This window comes from Trachypithecus francoisi, unplaced genomic scaffold (assembly GCF_009764315.1).
Source record: "Trachypithecus francoisi isolate TF-2019V2 unplaced genomic scaffold, Tfra_2.0 Lachesis_group9, whole genome shotgun sequence".
NCBI lineage: Eukaryota > Metazoa > Chordata > Mammalia > Primates > Cercopithecidae > Trachypithecus > Trachypithecus francoisi.
The window spans coordinates 43,445,034-43,464,283 of NW_022681474.1; the positions used below are offsets into that span (position 1 = coordinate 43,445,034).

Here is a 19,250-nt window from a genome sequence, read left to right on the forward strand (position 1 = left end):
AGAGGAAAGGCGATGTGAGCGATTTCGTTCCCCCCGCCCCACCCACAGTAGATTTCAGTGCTTAAGACTGCCCTGCACTTAATGCCCAAACAGCCCCAGACCAAGCAGCTGTCACAGGCTGGGCCACATATTGGCCAGTCCTGCCCTTCATCCCTCCTAGCTTCCTGACAGTGAGCATACACCCTAGATGGAGCTAGGAGGGTGAGAGCCCTGGCTCCTCCCAGGAAAGGTCACCCCTGCCCTCCAGCCCCTCCCACATCAGCCAGCAAAGTCTGAATCTCAAAAGTGCCCAAAGGCTGTGTTCTGTTAACCAGCCCAGGTCTCCAGTGAGTGGAGGATGCCTGCGGCAGGGATGGCTCCAAGGCCAGGAGGGAGAAGAGGGGATTTACCCTCCAGAGCCTGGCCCTGCCCCTGCTGGCCTAGAGGGTTCTCCCAAAGTGGGGTGTTTCTTAGGAGTCAGGCTGGCAGCAGAACAGCCCCTCCAGAGCCCTCCGCCCTCTGGAGCCGATTTTCCTCTTTGTTACCCGCAGGCCCCCTCCGGCTGCACTTGGCTGTACGCTCCATTTACAGTCTACCTCTTGTTTGCCTGCACTCAGGCAGTGTGGCAGGGAGTCACGGAAGGTTCAGGTGCTTGTCTCCCTCCACTGCAGACAGGGCTGGTGCCACTACCCAAAGCGGAGCTCCCCCAGGGTCCTACCTCCTCCTACCAGCAAGGGCTGCAGAGTTTTGAGTGTACCGAGCCAACAGCCCCGCTTTCTTTCCCCAGCCCATTCCCTCCTTCATCTGCACACAGGCACCCCATGGCCTTTCCTTGTCTCTGCTCCTCCAAGCCAGCCATCTGCTGTTTCCACACTAGACCGTATACTCGTTGAAAGCTCAGGGCAGGCTGTGAACCATGTCCCCAGCACAGTCGTGTGCAGAAGGGCAGCAGGAAGCCACAGGCACCCAGCTTGTGCACCCTCAGCTTCCTCCGGGCACAGCAACAAGGTGTAGTCTAGCATCCCAGTTGTTAATGTACCGATGGGTCATGTTAAGAAGGATTCAGAGGCCGTGTGCGGACTCTACGAGAAATAATGCTGTGTGCTGTGTGGCGCACAGTCGCGCTCTCAGCCCTGCTGCCTGGGTATCAGGTCTGCTTGACTGAGGTCTCAGCTCTGGGCTGTGGCCAGTGCAGGAGAAGGGAAGAGGCAGGGACCTCAGTGTGACCCCCACAGGTGTCCATCCACCCTGACTGCTGGGTGAGCCGGGCCCCAGAGAACCTTCTAGAGCCCCCAAGGAGCTGACTGGTCAATGAAGAGCAGGAAATGTATGGTTGCTGAGCCTTTGGAAGCTTTTTGCCCACATCTGCCTCCCCCATTAAGTGCTTCTCACCCTTCTTCAGCTCCAGTTTGGGAAACAGCAAGCACATCTTGCCTCATGGCTGTTCTGGGACTCTCCACTGCTCCCCTGAGGCATCTTTAGGGACCTCTGTTGGAGCCCAGGGGAACATCTCTGCTTCATAACTTCTGTGGATTGCTCCAGTGGTGCCACTTCCATCTGGCCCACCCTCAGGTTGGTGGGACGGGCTGGCATGAGACAGCCCTCGCCCCTCGCCGGTAGCCCCTGCCAGTTCTCTCTGGGCCCTGGCCTCACCCAGACTTCCCGTCACAGTCCCCCAACCCCTGCCCTTGTCACTACCTGGGGTGCCAGCCCTCCATGCTTCATTGCCTCTGCCCCCAGCAATTCCCTCTCAGGTAGGAGTTCCCAGCTGCCTCCTGCCCGGCAGCTCCAGCATGGCCAAAGATTGAGCCAGGAGGACTTTGATGTACTAGAACCTGTAAATAATCTGGAGCATTTTTATCTGTGTGTGGAAGAAATGCAACAGACATCCATGCAACCTGTAGCCAGCTTAGCCTGTCCGCAGCCACAGCTCCAGAAGAGCTGAAAAAGATCATCTCATGCCTGGTATTGACTCCCCCAGCTGCTGCCCAGACACCTCCATTGCTGGAGAAGTCACCACACAGTTTTGCTCATGTAAATTCAGTATTATAGAGGATAAAGTGTGGCATGTGGTCAAAGTGTGTGGGTTTCAGGCACAGACAGTTCTAGGTTCAAATCTCTGTTCTGCCACCTATCAGCCAGGTGAGTCTGGACAAGTTACTTGCATCCTCAACTCACCTGTTTCCTCATCTGTAAAGGGGTGCAGTGCACCCACCTGGCAGGATAAAATGCAGCAATAGCTACACAGCACCAGTCCTCTCTGTTAGCAGCAGACCAATGCCCTTGGGGAGATACCTCCAACCCCTCAAACAGGAGCATCTGTTTGAAGTTGGCATTTGTTAGCTCTGGACCCAGACACTTGTCTCTCCATGGACAATGGACCCCTAGGTCCTCTCCTGAGCTTTCAAGTGGGAACTTCCAGGAGGCTACTTTGAGATGGAGGTGCAGTGCTTCCCAGGCATGCTAGCACACCCAGGCCACCTTGGACACCTGTGTAAATGCAGATCACCAGGCCCCTCTCCCGGAGTCTGATTCTGTAGATCTGGAGTTGGGCCTAGGACTCTGATTTTTTAACAGATGCCCCCAGAAAATACCTGCGATCTGGCCAATCTGGGACACACTGGTGCCTGCAAAGGGGAGCTGGCCTAGAGACTTGAGCCAGTTCCTCTCTGTGGCTCAGTTTTCACACTGATAAACCAGGGGTTTAGATGACCTGGCAGGGATCTTCCTGCCCTTAAAACCTCATGACAATCAGACAGACATTCCCTGATGTCCCCTCTACCAGGCTCCCTGGGGCAGATCTTGGGTTTCCACCCCATTCCTTCTAGCCACAGAGCATTTGGCTCAGCAGCCTTCTGCCAGCCTCAGAGCCCTAGGGATAGAGAATCTGTTCCCTGGGTGTCACATGCTGTTGATTGTCCATTCCCTTGCCTTCCAGGAAGCCCTCACTCCGCAGGCATTAGCGGAGTCCACTCAGATCTGAGATCTTTTCTGTAAGCTGAGCTGGATCACTAACTGGTGCCTACTGGGAGGTAGGGCGGAGGCCAGAGTGGGAGGGGGGGGCAGTCCTGCAGCTCCTCTGAGGCATCTGGGAGCCTTATTAGTTAACATGCATGAAAGCCTGCAGCACTGGAACCGTAGGATGGCCCTGCAAGAGCCCTGTCTTGTTACAGATGAGGAGACTGAGGCCCAAAGTGGAACGTGCTTGCTAAGAGGATGTGAGCTCTGGGAGCTCCACATGGCACACAGTCTGGTCTCTGGGCCACCCCATGTGCCCCACCGTGCCTCTCCTTGTGTGGTCCATCTAGGATGGGCAGCCCCGACAGGCTTAAGCCCTCAACTTAAGCTGCTGAGCCCCTAGGAAAAGACAGTGCCATCTCAGGGCAGGTCCTAGGGGCCGCCTGCTCCTGAACACTGGTCCCTTCTTGGACCCACACTGTCAGCCTAAATCAACAACCCTCTCCCAGCCCATGGGTCCTCCAACCCCAGCCAGGGCAGCCCTCATGGAAGCTTTCCAGGAATATCCACGCACAGCACGGTGAGCTCCAGAAATGAAAAGGCTCTCACACTCCCTGCTCCCTCCCGTTTTCCACTCACTGCTGCTCAGGGGAGTTAATAAGCAGAGGTGAAAAAGCCGGCACTGTCCTAATGAGACCTCGTTTGAGGCAGCTGGGTCTGGGCTAATGCCAGAGAAGGAATTCTTCACTGCCGGGCCTTCACCCCATAGGAGATGAGGCCAGGGCCTAGAACTTAGGGACTGGCCTGAGCTGTCGCTCAGAGGATGCCAGAGACCAGAGCTTTGTCTCTGTCCTGGGCTGGGAGCCTCACTGGTTCCTTAGTTCACATGTGGTGCCTGGTACAGCACCCATCTTCAGGCCTCTGCACAAGTCAGCCCCTCTCCACTTCACTCTCCATCTGCAGTCAGTAAGGCAGCAGTATTTAGTAAGCACCTACTGTTTGTGTGGGTCTGTGCTCAGCTCTTCAGGAGACAAAGAAACAGACCTGTGCCAGCTCCAGGGGAGCTCACAGTCTAGGCCACTGTAGGCCACATGCAGGAACAGAATTTGTGATGCACCATGTCCGTGGGGCAAGGGATGTGTTGAGATCCAAAGAGGAGGAGTCCTTGGGGAGTGAGGGCCTATGGAAGGCTTCCTGGAGGAGGCTGACTGGAATGGATTGACACTCAGAGCATTTCAAGAATTTCAAGTGGGGCTAGGGCTGGGGCAGGTGATCGGGTTTGTGCCAGAGCATCACTGGGCACACACCTGGCCCTGTCCTGCGACAGGGAGGCCCAGCAAGGATGGAGCCATGCTATTGAGGCAGCCACAGGCTCAGACCCAGTACATCAGAGGCCATATCCCTATAAAGTGAATGACCAGCACAGAGTACTGCTTTTTAAGTGTAGGAATGTAGTAGGCTGTCAATAAATGCTGACCGAATGAAGGGTGCATTGCATACACTCAGGTATCCACAGAGCAACCGAAAGCTCAGGTCAGGAAGCAGCAGGGATGAGGCGATAGGGCGTGAGGCCTCTGGGGCAGGGGCAGGGGCAGGACTCAGAGCAGCTCAGCCTTGTTCATTGGAACCCAGAGTAGTGGGTGCCTGCGGGGAGCATCCTTCAGAGCCACACGTCACCCTCCTAAGGGCACACTGTGACACCTGACCATGCAGGAACATTGGGGGTGAGGACACCTGGGGCCCAGCTGGCAGCCTCCCTGGGGCACATTTGTACCCAGTGTTTGGTGCATGCCCCAGACAGACCCACCCTCCCTAGGGCCTCTAGGACAGGAGGAAAATGAGCACCTGTGGCATATCTATCACTGAAGGGCAGAGGACAGGCCAGCTACAAAGCCCTTAGATGGTCATGGTTATGATAATAGTAATAATGACAACAGTGTCAGCAACCAGGGCGTCATTTATTTGATCCCGGTGACACCCTATAAGGTAGGGACCAGTATCATCTCCATTTTATGGATGAAGAAACTGAGGCAGAGGGAAGTTAGGAAAATAGCCAAAGTCTCCAGGTGCAGAACTGGGTAGGAACTTGGGTCCTTTGACCCTAAACTGCAGGCTGGCCTTTGGTTGGCCTCTCACTCAACCTAAGGAGCATCCCATCCAACCCTCACTCCTGTCACATGGAGCATGAGGGCCACCGTTGCATCTTTTGACACAAAAGAGGAGGACACAAACTCTCCAAAAAATCATCTCAAGTCTTCCATTATCAGACTTTACACAGGTCCTTCTCGTACCTTCCCAGCTCCATGGGAAAGATGAACAACCAGTGGCTGGAGAGTGGGCCCTTCCCCTGAATTGGTCCTTTGTAATGAAAGTAAATTCTCTGCCAGCCTTTGGTGCCCAGCAGTTTGATAATACAGGTGTTCAAATGGTAATGACTGTGGGGCCAGCCAGGAGAGGAGGCAGTGAGTCAGATGGGGGGTTCAACAGGAATTAAAGGCACTTAATCTCAGTACAGTATGATTTTTCCAAATCTGTTGGCTCTGCACCAAGAATGAGCTGACTCAGGACACCCTGGGGCCTGGGCTGCTCAGGGCCTGCTTGGCTCTATCAGGGAGGGAGGGCTCTGGGCTGAGGAACTCCTGGGAGGTGGCACTGGCCTAGGGCAAGCTTGTCCATCCCGCGACCCATGGGCTGCACGTGGCTCAGGACAACTTTGAATGTAGCCCAACACAAATTCGTAAACCTTCTTAAAACATGATGAGATTTTTTTGTGAACTTTGTTTTTTTAGGTCATCAGCTATTGTGAGTGTATTTTATGTGTGACCCAAGACAGTTCTTCCAATGTGGCCCAGGGAAGCCAAAAGGTTGGATGCCCTTGGCCTAGAGGCTCTGAGAGCAGATTAGGACCAAAGGATCCAAGGGCAGCCTAGTGTCCCTGTTGCTAGGAAGCCCCTTAGGCCTCAGAGGACAGTGGACAGTGGGGCGGGGGGGTGGTGCTTCTCCGGGAGTGTAAGGAGGAAGAATTTTAAGAATATACCTTGATCAGCAGACAGAGAGCAAGTGACCTGCCTAAGACTACCCAGCCAGGATTCAAGACCGAATCTTTGCTGTTAATCAGTATGTTATCCTGTAGAGTGTGTGTTTTGTGTTGGGGGAATCTTAATGGTAGTTCTGTTTATTAGCACTTACCCCAGTTATCTTATATGTATTATCTAATTTAATCTTCGTAGAAATCTGTTTCAAGTATGAGTAAACTGAAGAACAGAGATGCTAAGTAATATGCTCGTGATCACACAGCCACTGGGAGGTTGGATTAGAATTTGAACCCAGCTCCATCTGCCTTTCAAGCCTGAACCCTCAGACCCAGGCACAGAGCATCCACCCAAGGGACTGAGACCCCTGCCAACCAGAAAGATCAGGGAAGCTTCTCGGAGGGCATGTCAGAATTTGTTACCGATGGAGCTGGTCTGTAAACCTCAGGTTCCCTGTCCTCCCAAGGGCTCTTGCTCATCCTCAGATTGCATCCTGGGGCCCCCTTGCTAGGTGCTTGGAGGGTGGGGTGCACTGTGGATGCATTCCTCAGATTCCACTGGGATTGCTGAAGCGGCCAGCACAGGTTGCACCCGCCAGCTGTGGGGCAGGCCTGCCCATATTAGATTGCAACTTGGAGCCCTTCTCAACATCACCCAGGACAGTTCTCTCAGCCAGGGTGGGGTCAGCATCGGGGACACCAGGGACACACAGCTCCCACTGGGAGGGCGAGGGAAGGGCCGTGACCAACTGGACAGAAGACAGTTAGTGAAGACAAAGGCACATCAATCCCTGGACTCCCAGTTGTTGGCTCCAGAGGGATGAGTAGGATAAGTGGCAGGTGGTGAGGCCCTGCCAGTCGATTGCACCTCCATTTGATGGGCAGTGGGGTGTCAGTGAAGGTTTTGATCTGTAGAAGGACTGTGTGCCATTTCTCACTGAGCTTTCGTAGAAACCTCGCATGTCAGAGGACAGAGACCAAACGCGGTCAGGAGAGTGGCTCTGCTCCCCTGGGTGCTGGCAGGGAAGGGATGCTTATATTGGGAATCCCCTTTGTAGCTAAGATGTCCTTTTGCAAGTCTGGCCTTTAAAATCCAAGCCCAGTTGGTGTGGGGCATAGAAGAGCTCTAAGTGTTAATCCAGAAATGCGGCTGAGGTTGGGGGAGGAGTGCACAGAAAACACGTGGCACACACAAGATGCAGGCTAAATGTAAAACTGGATGCCAGAGGCTGGGGGATCCGAGGGTCCAACAGTCCCACCCCCTTTGGATGGAAGAAAGTGAGGACATAAGGGGCTTTGCCCGAGGAGGCCCAGGCCATTGCAAAAGAGGGCACAGCATCCCCAGGTGACACCTGCCCTTCCTGGGGGCTTTCCTCCTTCCATTGTGTGTCTTTGACCTTCCTCCCAGGCCTCTCTCTGAGCGTGAGCTGAGGCTGAGGGTTAGAGCCAGCTAGGAAAGAGAAGAGCCAATGTGTACCTTCCAGGGCACCTCACCAGGCTTTACAGGTACAGTGCAAGGGGGTCCTCACAGGAGCCAGTGGGGACTCAGTGGCCCATCTCAGACATTGATGTCATAGCACCCAGATAGGGAGGGAGACCGCTGGTGGCAGCGAGCCTTACCCCAATTCATGACCCAAAAGAAACCCAGAGCAGTCTGCCCAGGGTGGGGCAGCTGCCCCAAGGTGTCCTTTGGCCACTTGTTTCTGTCCCGCCGCCCTCTGGCAGCGAGCCTTACCCCAATTCATGACCCAAAAGAAACCCAGAGCAGTCTGCCCAGGGTGGGGCAGCTGCCCCAAGGTGTCCTTTGGCCACTTGTTTCTGTCCCGCCGCCCTCACGCTTCTCAGCAGCCACAGCTGCCCATCTGCCGCTTGCTCCAGCCCTGCCTCCTTCTGTGTGTGGGCCTCCTCTCGTGACCATCCCTGCACTTCCCAGTGCTCCTTGCTCACCCGTTTTTGTCTGTCTGTCATCATGTCTCTCACTTGGGTTTGTCCTGCCCCAGTCAGCTGGGTTGTACAACCCCAGAGCGCACCCTTCCCGCGGGAGGCCTCCTCTCTATCTCTGGGCTGGTCTGGGCTCCACTTTGGTGCTTGCTTGTCTCTGAGGACTTCTCTAGTCTGTGCACTCTGTGTGTGTGTGTGTGTGTGTATGTGCACATGTGTACCGACCTGCATATGTGCGTCCCTCCCCCTGGCCACCACACCCCTCACACCGCCCATCCCTCCCCCTTCCTTGGGCTGGCTCAGGTTCCTCCCTACTCCCCATGAGCCAGCCAGCAGGAAGGCAACCTGCAGCCAGAGTGTGGAGTCCACTCCTTGGAGGCAGCCCTGGCATTCCTGGCTGCAGCAGACCCTCTGGGCTTAGCCCACAGGACTCCTGGGAGCCGGTATGAGCCTGGCCATCATCCAGCCTGGAGAGTGGCTCCTGTTTGAGAGCAGGAATGTCCTGGATGGGAAAAGGGAGAGGGGAGAGTTTGTGAAAAAAACAAACAAACAAGGCATTATTTTCCCTGCAAATGTGCCCTTTGTCTAGTGCTGGAGCTCAGGGAGTCCCAGAAAGTGAGAAACGGTGCACAGGGAGGGCACTGTGCATCCTGGGCTGGGGCTGTAGGACACAATGGAGGGAGGGGATGGGGCAGCCACACAGACCGCACATGTTCCAGAGGCCCAACGGGCCAGGATGACATTCCAGGGCCATTTCAGCTCTCTCGAAATGTCATTAATATATGGCTAGTGGGGAGAGCTCTCAGGCCTCTCCAAACCCACCGTGTGAGCGAAACCCCCTCCAGCCACCACCACTTAGTCATTTAGCAGATGTTTATTTAGCACCTATGATGGACCAGCGCTCTTCTGAGTATTTGGGATGCCTCTGAGCAAGAGAGCGGGTGTCTGCGTCATGGAGCTGATAGTCTGGCAGGGGAGTAGAGAGGCATAGATCTTAGAGCTCAGAGGTCTTCCTGACAGTCCAACCCAGTCACCCTCCTGATCATACTGCTGGAACCCTGAGGCTCAGGGAGGTCGAGAGTCAGCCCTCCATCCTGGTACCAAGGCACAGCCTGTTGGCATAACATTTGGTGCACACTGGCTGAATGAACACCCCTCCTGCAAGCATTGCTCAGTTTACCGGGAATTTCCCAGAAGCACCTGGGGATAGGAGGGCTGGCAGACCTGCTTGATACAAGGCTTTTGGAGGTTGCAGGACCTGGACTGTGAGAGGTGTGCAGTGGAGGTGAGCTGTCATCACTGTCATCCGTGGGGAATGGGACAGTCCCCCTTTGCCAGGGGACCCCGTTGGGAATCTGCCAATCTGAGTTGAGGTCAGTCTTTCTTCACTAATAATCTGGTGGCATTGGGAAGTCTCTTTTTTCTGTGGGCCTCAGTTTCCCCATCTAGCCAGTAAGAAGGTAGGACTGGCTCACCAATGTGAACGCCAGGAGGCCAGGGATTGGAGTTTGTGGCAGTGTGTCTCCAGTGCATCCGCTGCTGACAAAACCGTATAAACTGTGCCGTGCACTGGGAATGAGGCCCCTCAGGGATCCCACAAGAGGCCCCCTGGGTCCTGGGACCCCACCCGGCCTGTCTCAGTTCCCAGCTGCAGCAGGGCCCGGGCTTGCTCTCCCCAGACAGCCGGGCCAGTGAAGCGTAGGCCTGCTCACAGCTCCTGGCAGGGACCTGTAAATTGAAAACATGATGTTTCCTGTTGGGGCTGGACTCAGTGTGGCCTTGGAAAGCTGGCCTCGCTCTCAGGAAGCCCTGCTCCCCACAGCACTGCCACAAAAACAGTGGAAAAGTGAAGCCTTTTCAAGTCTGTGTTTCCACTGTAAACAGGGGATGAAAGCTGGCCTCGCCTCCTGGAGCTGTTCAGGCCAGGCCCCTCGGCCCTGTCTTTAGAGGCACCTCAGCTGCCCCTCTGCCCCAGGCAGCACCCCTCTAACTGGAGAAGCCGCCCCGCGCCCCCAGTTGACAAAGGCTTACAGGTTTAAGTACAAGCACACCCAGACCCATGAGTCCTTGTATCCACCCTGCAAGGTGAGAAGGGCGGCAGGGGAGATCAGCAGAGCATAGAGAGGCATAGGACCTGCCCAAACACACACCACTAAGAGAAGGCAGACCCGGACCCTGCCTCCTGCCCCGGGATGTCCTCACAGGGCCTGCAGTCCCTGAGGAGGCTCTTGTGTGTGGCCCTGGGTGCCTAAGGAGAGCTACTGCCTAACCCAACATGAGCTTGACTTTGTGCTGTAAATGGAGAATCTCACACATTTAGTGAAAGTGACTTGTTTTAAACTGCAATCATGTCCTTTTTTTCCTTATTGTAAAATAGATGCATGCTTGCTGCAGGAAGTCTGGAAGTCAGAAAAGTGAAGGAAGAAAAATAAAACTGCCCCGTAATCCTCCCACCCAGGGGTCATCCTGGTCATCATTCTAGTGTGTTTCTTTCTGGTCACCTTATAATTTTCTTTTCTTCTCTTTTGGACTTCAGTCATGAGGCTTCAGGGCCATTCAATGCTCTATTAGACATGATCCTTAATGGCCACCTTAGGAGGGGCCAGGGCAGTATCCTCATCACAGTCAGCTTGCTGCTGGCTTGGGCTGGGTGTGATGGGGTGCTGCTGGGGACCCTGGGGAGATACCCCCTATCCTGCAGCGTAATTCATGGTGAGGGCGGCTTGGCCTGGACCCTCATGCTAGAAAGTCTCCCAATGGCTCTGATTAACTGTGTGACTCTGGCCCGCCTGTCCCGTCTCCCCATCTATGAACTGGGCAAATGGGCCCCATTCGCGTGCTCATGGCCACCCTTCAACCTGCTACCAAGGTGCTGCTTGCTGACAACCTGCAGGTGCGGCCACGCAGTCCCTTACTCAGTTGGTCGTGAACAGAGTGCCTACTGTGTGTTGGTGAGTGACGCCTACCAGAGGCGCCATTCTCTGCACCATAGCCCCTCCTATGTTCCTACCCCTTTTAACCTGCAAGCCCATCCAGCTCCCCTCCTCCCTGACCCCTCACCAGTCAGGGCTGGAGCCCAGCTGGGCGGGAGTGAAGGGGGTCCCAGGAGGAGCCATCTTCAGCCCCTTCTTGGTGACGTCCTTGGTGGCCCTGAGATGGCTTTATGGAAGACAGATTAAGGCTGTCTCCTCCTGGTGGGTTCATGTCTTCACTTTTCAAGCCCTGCTCTGAGTTCTCCACAGCGGCATCCCTGCCCCACCCCTCCCCCACCCCCGCATGCTTCCTTCCCTCCTGCTCTAATCTGTCAGCCGAGCCAGAGAGAGGGCCACTGGTCTCCAAGGTGACTGAATCATTGTGGGGGAGACAGGCCAGGGTTTTCTGCGTGAGTGCTTTTGGCTTCCTGCCCTTGGAGAGGGGCTGGGGGAGGTATGTGGTGGCAACCATGGGCCATGGATCTCCCAGACAGCCCTGCTCTCCCAAGCCAGGGCCGCATGGAGCCCTGCCCCTGCCCAGCTCAGCGCTGCTCTGCTCAGACCCAGGTTCCACCTCCAAAGGAGTGGGCCCGTCTCAGTCCAGACCCTGGAGGAAGGAGAGGAGTCAGGCAGCTGTGATTGCTGACTCACACCTGAACATTTCTTCAACATCTGCTATCTCTGTGCTTCAGGCCAGGGACCCAGGATGGAAAAGAGGGATGCTAGCACATAAAACACTTACTGTGTGTGCCAGTCCTCCAAGGGTAACTCCAAGAGTTGCTGTTACTGGTAGCAACAGACAAAAGTTACTGGCCTCAGTTTTATAGCTGAGAAGGGTGGCCGATATGAACTCCTTCTCCCACTCACCTGTGGACTCCTAGAGGACAGGGGCTCTGTCTGGGTTCTCTCTGGATCCCTGGGGACTGCAGAAGGCCAGCCACTCAGATAGGACCTAGTTAGTACCTGGTGAACTCAGTTCTACTAAAGTAAGACCAGAGAGGTGAGGTAACTAGTATAAGGTCACACAGCCAGAAACAGAACCCCGTTTTGCCTGGCTCTGCACCCCCACTCAGTCTCTGGGGCACCACACCTCTTCCAGACTGAGTGTTGGCAAAGAGACCTGCCATCTAGCTGGCACTGCCCAGCCACATGCCCACTGTGGTGAGCTAAGACAGAGCTGGGTGGCTACAAGTCTCAGCCTCTTCCCACTGGTGTGTTTCAGTCTGCTGGTCAGGCCCCACGCACTGTCTCCCTGCAGTCTGCTTCTTCCCTGGGAAGGAGGGGCCAAGAGGGGAAAGCCCCTCTCTGCCCTGCTCTGCACTCCAGATCATGGAAATGAAAAACACATTGGCTTCATTATCCCTGGATTGAATGAGCAGGGTTGCCATGGCAACAGCCATCTCAGGCCCTCGAAGGGGCAGGGGAGGGGCTGGCAAGGCCGAGGCAGGTGGGGACCAGGCAGTGGGTGAGCAGGCACTCCAGGCAGGCAGGCCGCAGGGACAACCGCCACACGTGCCACCACCCTCTCTCAGAGGCCAGTGTCAGATCAGCATCCTGGGGTCGACGGGGCAGGCTGGGCCATGGCAGGCAGACACCGTCTTCTACTGACCTGCCCCTCATCCACTCGTTCTGTCTCCTGTCTACCTGTCCCCTTTGTGTAGGGTGCTGAGGGTGGAGACAGGCTGGTGCTCCACATCACCGTGAAGATGAAGGAGACAGGTGGAGAGAGCGAGGGAAGAGGTGATGGAAGGGAGCCAGGAGGGGGCATTGTCTGCTGCTGATCAGGGACAGCCTTCTGGGGGCCTCTCGAGAGGCATGGAGTGAGGAAATGCCCCCAGGTGCCAGGCTGTGCACACCCAAGCATGCCCGTGACCAGGGCCATCCTAGTGGCCCTGTCCCCAGCATCACCCTCCTTAAAGAGGCTGGGTCCCCCAGTGTCCACTAGGACACTATGAGTGATGGTGGCTGTGGGGGTGACCACAGAGGGTCCTGGCCCAGTGTAGTGTGGGCCATCCCATGACCCTGACTCCAGCCAGAGTCAGCTTCCCTGATACCAAAATGAACTCTCCTTTTTCCAGGATCTAAGTGCCACCTGCCTCCTCTGTCCCATGGGCTGTCACCCCAGGGCTTGCATCTGAGGGCGACATCCCCCTGTAGGTGAGGCCCTGCTGCCCCTTTGCACAGGCTGGCCCAAAGGAAGTGGGCTGCACCCCTTCCTCCTCCGAGTTCCCCAGATGTGTGGGAGCCTGAGCTGCCCCTCTGGAGTGGTCCCAAGCAAACACCGCCGCCTTCCTCTGAGCAGGCAGCCTCAGCCAGTCTCTCCGTGTGACCCAGACAATGGGGCAGCCGACAGGGGCCCCTGCTCAGGGGGATCAAGTGCCCACAAGAGACTTTCCTTTCAGATAGGGCCAGTCAGAGAAGCCCAGTGCTGACCCCAACTCCAGTTGCAACTTTGACTCCAGCCCCAGCTCAAGCCCAGTGTTCGGGGCCAGCACACCTGCACAGGTTTCCAACTGCTTTCCCACCCCCAGCTTCTGCTCCAGCTAGAATGCCCTCCCACCATGACCTGTGCCTCCCCAAATCCAGCCTCTTCCCACTGCTTTTTTCTGATGGGGAAACAGAGGCCGAGTGAAGGGAAGTGACTCATCCAAGGCCACGAGGGAGTCAGGACAGCATGGCCGTGTGTGGGATGTTCCTTTCCCAGGAGGCAGAGCCGTGAGTTCCCACTGAGACGGACCGAGAGTCAGTGTGGCCCTGCGTCCAGAGTCTCCCTGCTAGAGCAGGCTCGGGCAGGAGCAGGGAGCACCCGGGTTTCAGCCTCCCGATGGCCCTTCCCAGTGGGAGGGGGCCTGGGAGGAGACTCAAGGGCTGAGTCAGGTCACCATTCTCTTCTCCAAGCCTTAGTAAATGGGGACAGTCCTGTGGCCCTGCCTACAAACGGGCTGCCTGCTTCTGAGGATACTGGAGGTAAGCAGCTGGGCAGACGCAGTTGTGGTGTCATTGGTGCTGTTTGTAGCCTTGTCCTCCCACCAAGTGGCGGTGGATTCTGAGGGGGAGACAGCACAGGCAGGAGCGACCCCAGCACCTCCTCCTTGGGGCAGAGGCAACCCAGGGGCTTGAGCAGCCACCTGCCCAGCAGCTGCAACCATATCCCAGAGGCACATTCTCAAATGCAGGTTCCTAGGCCCTCCCAGGGAGCCGGGTGAAGCCCAGGCATCAGTGTGCTTGTAGCTGCCCAAACTCCAAACTGTGGGCAGTGCTCACCTTGCTGCCCTCTAGGACCTGGCTGTCCGGGTCACACCCCTTTGTGACCCTCTCTGGGCCTCGTCCTGCCTCAGGCCAGCCGTAGGGCCTTGAGCCCATCCCTCCCTGCTCTGCTCTCTCATCCTTCCTCTACCCACAGCCCACAGTCCCCATGGCATTTGTCCCTGCCATTGACCTCCTCTGACTTGGCGGCTGCGTGTCCCGGCCCGCCTCCCAGCCACCACCACCACAGCCGCCGCCCAGCTCCCCACCGCCAGCTGAGGGTGGCTGCTGGACAAGGCTGTCATTTTCCCTGCTGGGGATTACAGGTTTGGGGCTGCGGGAGTCTGAACTGGAGGAGGAGGAGGAGCCAGGACTCACCCAGTGCCAAGCTGGAGAGAGACGAGAAACACCTCACAGGAAGGATGGGCTGGTGCCTGGTTCTGTTTGGGCTGGGATGGGGAATTCAGTCACCTGACATTACCAGAACTGTGTGTGTGTATGCGTGCATGCGTGTGTGCATGTGTGTGTGCATGCATGGACGCACCTCTCCTGAGGAGCAAGGGCTATCTCCTACTCAGGCAATTTAATCCGCCCAAGCTCATTTTTCAGATGAAAAAGACAAAACTCAAAAAAGGTAAGGGACTGGCCTAGGTCACACAGCAGTTGAAAGGAAAGCCAAGCCTGGGCTGCCTCCAGCTGCTGCCTGGTGCGCCCGCCTCCTTCTTGCGCACATCCAGGATAAGGTGGAGGCTAGGAGTATCGACCGGGTGATTGCAGACCCCCGAGAGAGCCTGCTTCTGGAGAGAGCTCTGTGGGTGAGGTATGGGCTGGGTTTGTGGGGACAGTGTGAGCTGGACTCAGAGTGCAGCAGCATTGGTTCTGGGTGGGCAAGAGCCAGGAATGTCTCCCAGGGGTCCACACCTATGAACACTGGGATGGGATTAAATACCAGCAAGGTGACCCTAGTGGACCCAAACCCCTCTGGGGGAAAGTGGGTAAGGGTATGTGCGCCAGGGACAGAGCCTGAGAGCCCTAAGAGGCTTGAGGATTTGAAGAGGCCCAGGGTTGGAGAGAACACAGTAAAGTGGTTAAGAGGCCCAGGGTTGGAGAGAACACAGTAGAGTGGTTAAGAGACCCAGGGTTGGAGAGAACACAGTAGAGTGGTTAAGAGGTCCAGGGTTGGAGAGAACACAGTAGAGTGGTTCCGAGCACAGCCTCTAGAATCAGAATGCCCGCCTTCTGAGGCCGAGCCCAGTCACTTGACTTCTCTGGGCTTTGGCTCCAGGGTCTCCATGGCGATTAAATGAAATAAATCTCCAACACTTAGTGCCGTCTGTGGTATGTACATGGTCCGTGTTCATTAGATGTGCACTCTTTTCCTCCTCCTCAGTTCTGTAGGTGTTTCAAGGCCCTGCCCCTCACCATCTGAGCAGTGAGGGCTGGAGTAGGGCAGTTAGTAGGGTGGGTCAGCCAGGAGGGTCCCGAAACTACCTGATGAGGCTCTCCCTGGGCTGGGTCACTACGGAGCCAGCACTTCTGATAAGCAGTACCAGGTCCACCTAGGTTGGCACCCACTCCCAGGGATGAACTGGCCAGACTGCTGGCAGCCAGAGGGACCCATCAGAGCCAACCCTTGGCCCCTTTCAGGCCCCATGGAGCAGGGAGCACGAAGGAGCCGAGGCTGGGGGAGGCCTGCCTGTTTTTGGGAATTCATGATGTGTCTGCCTGTGGCAAGTACCTCGATAAGGAAGATTTGTGGGTGAGATTTGCAATTCTGTTTTCTTGGAGGGTTATAAATCAGCTGCATGCACACCCAGGATGCAGCACAGGCCTGAGGCTCGTGCATACACACACACACACACACACACACACACACACGTGCGCAGAGACACAGTCCAGGTCCTGCTTGATAGTCCCCAGTTCTCTAGGTTGATGAGCTCTATGAAGGGAAAAACCTGGGCACCCCCAAACTGCTGCCTGCCCTAACAGGATCCCAGAACCATCCAGAATGAAGGATGCAAGGCTGGGAGACAAGGTATCTCCGTGGATGGAGAAAGAGTGTGTTATATGGGTTACGAGTGTGAGCTCTGAATTCTGCCTGGTTGGGTTCAAACCTTGGCACTGTGACTTACTAGCAAGGCCCTTGGCTGTGTTGCCTTCAAAGCTGTGTCTCAGTTTTCCCATCTGTGCAATGGAGCTAATTATAGCGTGTACTACATAGGATGGTTGAAAGAATAAAACAAATCAGTATGTGCAGAGTGCTTCAAGCAGGGCAGAGGACATAGTAAGAGTTCAGGAAGGCACGGCTGTCATCCTATCATCATTATCATCATCATCGTCATCATCATCATCAGTTGAGGGTTGGGTTTTGGGGTCAGACCAGGGCCGGAATCCCAGCTCTGCCCCTTACTAGCTCTGTGAACTTGGACATACTCATGACACTATTAGCCTCCAGTGCCTTCTCAATAAAAGGGACTATTCCTGTCTACTTCATAGGGTCGTTTAAAGGAGATGAAGTGTACAATATCAGACCCTCAGGAAACGTCGGCCAGTGTTGCCTCTTCCTTGAGGTGGGATACTGGTCTGGTTCAGGGCCTCCAGGTGGCTGCGCTCCATGGCCTGTCTTCCTGTGGGTGGACAGTGTGCCGAATGTTTAGAAGAAAAGAGGAGGTTCTGGGGAGGGGAGCAGAGGGGGGGATTCCAGGAACCTCTGTCTTCCTTCCACCATCAGGAACAGAAAGCACTGGCCAGAGTGGCTCTCCCTGCCCCTGTCTCCCCTTCTATCCCTCTACTGATGTGCACACATAGCATTGTGAGCTGTGAGCATGAGAATAGGCCTTGGAGACTGGCAGGTGTGACTCACGGCTCTGCCATGCACTTACTGGGTGGCCTTGGGCAGGTCACTTAACCCCTCAATTCCCTCTATCGAGGGATAATTGTGCCTGCCCCACCTGGCAGCTGGAGAACGAATTAATTGAGGTAATGTGTGTGGAGCACTTAGTACAGCTCCCAGAGGCGCCCCGATAAGTGCGCTGCAAATGTAGTCACCAGCCCCCTCTCTGCCTCCTCTCCTCCCTCTGATTCTCACTCGCCTCTCTCTTCCTTCCCACACCTGATCCATGGACTGTGTCTTTCCAGGCCAGACCTTTCAATCTTTCTCTCTGGGAAGATGGGCTCTATGTCTAGGAGATGCCAATGGAGCCGTGTGAGCGAGTGTGGATGGAGGGAGAGATGACTTTAGAAATCCCAGCCTGCTCTTCTGATCCAGTTCCCCTGTGCCAGCCGCACAAGGGCCAAAGTGTGCTCTGCACAAAGCCCAGCCCTTGCTGGTCCATTGCTGCCTGCCCCCGAGCCTTTACTGCTTCCTCAGGGTCCTCAGCTGCTGTCAGATGAATGCTTGCTTCCAAGCTGTTCCTGGATTTTTACCTGCTCAGCCATAAAGCCCTGAAAAGTGATGAATCTGGGGATGAGTAGCTGCTTGCACAAGTGCAGGCAGGAGAGACGGGGACCAGTGCCCATATTTTTGCAGAGCCAGTGTTTTTGCACCTCTCCTACCCACCTCACTGCCCAGGTGAGCAGGACGGTGAATCCTTGGCTGTGGATAATTGTTGGGAGCATCCCAGGCCAAGCCTTGGTCTCCCATCAGAACTTTGGAGGCTGGACTTCTCTGTTGCCAGGGAAACCGGTGTGTTCCCAGGAAAGGAAACCACAGCTCTTTAGCTGTTAAGATGCCCCCCTCCCCCCAAAATGAGTTCCCTCCAAAACGGATTTGCCCCAAAATTGTTGAGTCGGCAGCATCCTGCCTTCTCCCTGAGCCTGCTGAAATGATAGAAAATGCAATCTGCCCCGACCTTGTGCTTTTCACCTCTTTTTAAAACATTCCACTGTAGCACAAGGACATGTTTTGTTTTTTCTTATTTATCCTCCTCCCATGCCAGCTGGGGCTCCAAGTCCTTCTCTCCAATTGTTGACTGGAGCCAGAAGGGAAAGGACTTCTACATCTTTTTTTTTTTTCCCTCGTTCAGCTGTCAGCAGAAATAAAACAAGCAGGTTTATATTTGGAAAGGAGAGGGTCTCAGCCACCAGATTGCTATGTCCGGGGTAGGTCACAGCCTTTGTATCTTCTCCTCCCTCAACAACGGCTTGAAATTTGATCCACAGATTTGCAGAGTTGAGGGTGAAGGGAGGCTTTTTGGAGCAGGCCTGTCTTTACTCACTTTGACTTTTAAATGCCATTGGAGGATTGTGGATGAATCTTCAGTGGCTGACAACACTGGACCTTGGTTTTAGAAAAGAATCCCCTGGAATAACCCCAGAGCAGTCAAGGTTTGGGCAGCGTCTGGAGTGTCTGTGTCCATTCCTGTCCATCGTCTGCTCCCTGTGCAGGGAGGCTGGAAGCTCTCTCCTGTGTCAGGAGGCTTCAAGGCTGTCTAAGGAGTAGCCAGCAGTCCCAGCCAGGCCCGATCACCCGGAGAGTTACTGTTAGGAGACAAAACCAAACAGGAAAGAAGGGAGAGAGAAATGTGGCCAGTGTTCACTTTCAGGTCCCTGGATGTTTTGAGGACACTGTAGAGGAGGGAAAGGATGTAAAGAGACTTGGGTCCAAGTACCAGACACACACCCACCACCCACACCCATTGGGCCTGGGTCTTCCCATCTGAACAACTGCCTGGCCCTTCCCTGTCCAAGCCCTTCCCTGGTCTGCCCATGATCTGTGCTCACGGGGCCACTTTGGGTGATCTGAGCAGTTAATTTTTCACCTTCAAGTGACTCTCTGTTCCGTAAGTAATTTTAAACAAATTCTCTTCCTGTCCCTGCACTTGCATGGGGGAAAAACATGACCCACCTGGGTTTTTCACTGGCCCCCGTAGACTGGCGTGTCCCAGGCTGTGTGCCTGCTAGAAGCCCTGGGCAGGAAGGGGCTTGGTGGGGTCTCCAGTGTTTTTTTAGCCCCATTTGGGATTTCCAGCGGGTCTTTCTTGTTGATTCCCGAAACCCTGTCAGATCTTGCTATTAGCATGAGGCTCTCAGAGTATAGAGTAAACTAATGAATTACAGCATGATTACACAGCACATAATTAACTTTGTAATTAATATGCAACTGCCACTTAAGCTAAAACACT

General features: G+C 55.2%; 1 protein-coding gene across 5 annotated transcripts in view; it reads left to right on the forward strand.

Moving 5' to 3' along the window:
* ZMIZ1 (zinc finger MIZ-type containing 1) overlaps positions 1-19,250 on the forward strand; it is a 246,519-nt gene that overhangs the window by 99,440 nt on the left and 127,829 nt on the right. The window contains exon 1 of one of the 5 annotated variants that reach the window (XM_033209228.1): positions 1,383-1,551. The exons of the other annotated variants lie outside the window; for them this stretch is intronic. The gene's annotated coding sequence lies outside the window, so the exon portion shown is untranslated. Of the gene's footprint in view, positions 1-1,382; positions 1,552-19,250 lie in introns of those variants that run through there. 5 annotated transcript variants of the gene reach the window in all.